A 4,478-nucleotide genomic window follows, 5' to 3' on the forward strand; every position below is an offset into this window, starting at 1 on the left:
GCACCTGGGGAATTTCAGGAGGCTGGTTTTTCTCTCTTTCTTTAAGCAAGTCAACCATGTCCTGTAAGGAATATGTCTTCGTTCCATTGAGAGCTGCCAAGCAGAGGGTTTGGAGCCTTAGAGGAGTGGCCTCCACTGGAGGCCACGTAGGGCCAGCATTAGCCCTTGGCATTGGCCCAGAATTAACTTGGGATTTTGGGTCCACCACAGTACAGGTTGAGGCCCTTTTGGCTGGCTCTTCCCCTCTTCTTCCTGATCCGCATCTCCTCATTATACAGGCCACCAGAGCAGTGCACATAAGGACCTGCCAGGAGATCCCCAGGGCTCCCAGCATTTGCCCCAGGTGTTTGAAGAACACCATCAGAACGCCCCACGGCTGGCCCGGAAGCAGCTGTGGAGACATTTCAGGTGAGGGCAGCAGGCCCTCCAAGGCTCTGAAGGACTCCACAGCTCTCTCTCCGCTTGTGGGTCACAACTGACCTCAGGAAGCCCTGTGGATTCTTCTGTTGCTAACACAAACCAGTGCCCAGCAACCAGGGCAGAACGTCAGTTGGGGTGGGGGAGGGGAGGCTACCCATGATCTATGAAACCGGAGACTGTCCCAAGGTGCACTGGGGAAGCGTGAGCTAAGGATGGCAGTGCCACGTGAGTGAAAGAGGGTGGATCACTATATTCACGTAGAACTGGGTCAACCCATCCACAACCCTCAGACTGAATAGGGAAATTTTAGACCGACAGAAAATCTTTGAAAATCTAAGACTTTGCCTATTCCAGCTGATTTCTCTCCAGTTCATACACTTGAAATTGAGGTATCTTGGTGAACACCTTTGGGGAGACCCTTCATTCCTGTGGCCCTGTGTGTGGGCCTTCAACAAACACAAGGAGAGAGCCTCATAGGAAGTGTGTCCCTGACCTCTTGTAGGTGGGACCATGCTTCCACGTAACAGAAGGAAACTTGAGATCAGGGTAATGGACCTCCTCCAGGCACAGGGTCACCACACTACCCTGACAGGATCGTGTGCAGACTTAGGGCTATGGCATGCCCCAGCTCTGACCCTCTATCTATGCTGTGGGGGCAGGTGGGGCCTGGTGTGTCCCCAGGTACTAGCTATTCTGAGTTCCTCACACCTCTCCCAAGGCATGGTAGAAATTCTTTAGAGAGAAGGACAATTATACGTGTCATATAGCTAAATTGAATAGCTAAAAAAGGAAAATGAATAGGTAAAGATAAAATAAAAACTTTTATTTGTCTTCTTTTTAATTGATATAACAGATAACAATTTATTCAAAATAATAATAGCCACAGTCTATTCAATTATATATGCTTATATATGTATATATGCTTACGCATAAGCAAAATAAATTACAGCAATGATACAAGAAATGGGAGGGACAAAATAGGAATATTTGTTAATTTAAGGTACTCACACTACCCATGAAGTAGTATAGTGTTGTCAAAACCTTGATTTGGAACGTTAGGTGGAAATGCATATTGCAAACTCTAGGATAACCACTAGAAGTAGTAAAAAAAAGTATAACTTACATACTAATAAGAAAGAGAAAATAGAATTATAAAATGCTCAATGAAAACCAGAAAAAGACTAGAAGACAAAAATAGGACAAATACCAAGGAAAATAATTATGAAATAGTAACAAATACCACGAATATTGATCCACTATGTCAATAATAACATTGAACACCGATGTTTAAAATGCAACAAATAAAAGATAAAGATTTTCAAAACTGATCAAGAAATAAGAAAGAATTATATGCTGTCTACAAGAAACCTACTTCAGGGTGGTGCCTGTGGCCCAGTGATTTGGGTGCCAGCCCCATAACCAAGGTTGGCAGGTATAAGCCTAGCCCTGGCCAAACTGCAAGAAAAAATAGCCAGGTGTTGTGGCAGGTGCCTGTGGCCCCAGCTACTCTGGAGGCTGAGGCAGGAGAGTCACCTAAGCCCAAGAGCTGGAGGTTGCTGTGAGCTGTGATGCCACGGTACTCTACTGAGGGTGATAAAGTGAGACTCTGTCTCTCTAAAAAAAAGAAACCTACTTTAAATATGAAAACATATCAAGGGGAGGATGGAGGAGAGAGAGGGCAATTGTTGGGTTCTCACCTAATGTGTACAATGTGAGGGTGTTCAGCATACCCCCTGGGTTAACAGCTGCATTACAACTGTAGTTTATGTTAGAATTCAAAACAATGTACCTGAACATTTCTATCCTCATGCTAATCTGAAATAAAAATAAATGAATATGAAAACATGTCAATTAAAATAAGTTAACGGAGACAGCTATAATAGCATTATAGGACAACACAGGATACATCTAGAAGACCTCCAGTTTGGCAATAACTTTTAGATACAACACAGAAGTCTCAGTCCATACAAGAAAAAATGTGTGAACTGGACTTCATTAAAATGGAAAACCCTACTCCACAAATAACATTTCAACAGAAGGAAAGACAAGGCATAGACTGAGAGAAAATACCTGCAGAAGACATATCTGATAAGACCAAAACTCTCGGGCTGATCAGTACTGGGATAACACCTCTGAGTAGCCACTGCACTGCTCCCTGGGCAAGATAGTGAGACCTCATCTCTTTAAAAAGAAGACATATCTCATAAAGATCTATTAACCATAATTTACAAAGCACTCTTAACAACAACAACAAAAAAGCAATGCTATTTTAGGAATTGATAAAAGACATTAACATACACTTCACCAAACAACAAACACAGACAGCAATTTAGCACAGGAAAAGATGATCCTCATCATATGGCATCAGGGGTATGCAAATTAAAACAACGATGAGATACTGATGTATATCAGAACACTGATAACACCAAATGCTGGTGAAAATATGATGTCAGGGATTTTCATTTATTGCTGGTCAAAATGCAAAGTGGTACAGCCGCCTTGGAAGAGAATTTGGCATTTCCTTACAAAAGTAAACATAACTCTAACCATATGATCCAGCAAACACGCTCCTTTCTGTTTACCAAGGAGATGAAGACCTATGTTCACACAAAAACCTATAAGCTGATATATATAGCAGCTTTATTTGTAATTGCCAAAACTGAGAAGCAACCAAGACGTGCACTGATGAATGGATAAACTGTGATACACCCTGACAGTGGAATATTATTCACTGCGAAAAGCTCACAGCAACCTCAAACTCTAAGGCTTAAGCAGTTCTCTTGCCTCAGCCTCCCACGTAGCTTGGGCTACAGGCATCCATCACAACGCCTGGCTATTTTTCGTTGCAGTTATCATTGTTTAGCTGGCACGGGCCAGTTTCGAACCCAACTTCAGTATATATGGCTGGTGCCATAACGGCTGTGCAGCAAGTGCGGAGCCTATCTTTTTATTTTTTTAACTTTCTATCAATCTAAAACCCTCCAGCCATTTGATTCCTATTCTCAGATAGTAATCTATCAAAATTTGCTTATCTAATTACCCACTTATATAGGGGGCTTCATTTGTTCTTTGAAAATATAATATTTATTTACGAAAAAAAACAGAACTGGGCTATCAAACCTTGAAAAGACATGGAGGAAACTTAAATGCATATTACTCCATGAAAGAGCCAGTCTAGAAAGTCTACTTACTATATGATTAAAATAATATGATGTTCAGGAAAAGGCAAACCTATGGAGACAGTGGTTGCCAGGGGTTTAGGAAGACGGAAGGATTATTAGGTGGAATAAAAAGGATTTTTAGGGCAGTGAAACCACTGTGTGTGACGTGTCGTGGTAAACACATGTCATGATACGTTTGTTCATACGTTTTATTATTGGGAAATAAACTAACTGGGGACCCTTAGGGAGCACTATAAGGACCTATTTGGCAACTAAAACTGGTGGGGTGAGACCCGATCTGGAGCCCCGGGAAGTGAAGTTAACTACGCCTTTACCAATGATCTTGAGCTTGTGCTTGTGGCCCTGCCCTCACACAGCCCGCAAAGCTCCCTTTCAGGGTTACAGAGAGAGTCTCTGTGGGCTGGCCTTGCTTAGATAGTGCAAACTATCTGTCCTGGTGTCAGCCTGGACTCCACCCAGTTTAAAGGAGATGCAGTATTTCGCTGGAGTTTCTGGTGTATAAAGATTGGAATACCTGAATCCCACTTGTGACAGTGACACCTGGAGGAGGGGAATTCTCAGATGTACCCACTGTTCCTGCCACTCAGGGCACCAACCCCTCTCTGTGCAAACAAATTCAAGTGAGGGGCTCACCTGCTGCCCCAGCCAGTGGCGGCTGGAGAATACAAATCCGTGGTAGGACCGTTCTGGCGGAGAGTTCCAATGAATGTCGCTCCTGCACACGGGTTCAGAGAAGCCATGTTCCTCCCCGCACCCCCAGAGTCCTGGCTGTGACTAGCTAAAATTCAGCCATCACTCATGGCTGAGGAGGGGGTGTAGGTCCTGGACCTTCCCAGTGCTGTTGCCAGGCTAGGCCTTTCTCTCTCCCAGTTGCAA

This window comes from Nycticebus coucang, chromosome 3, assembly GCF_027406575.1.
Source record: "Nycticebus coucang isolate mNycCou1 chromosome 3, mNycCou1.pri, whole genome shotgun sequence".
In the NCBI taxonomy this organism is placed as follows: domain Eukaryota; kingdom Metazoa; phylum Chordata; class Mammalia; order Primates; family Lorisidae; genus Nycticebus; species Nycticebus coucang.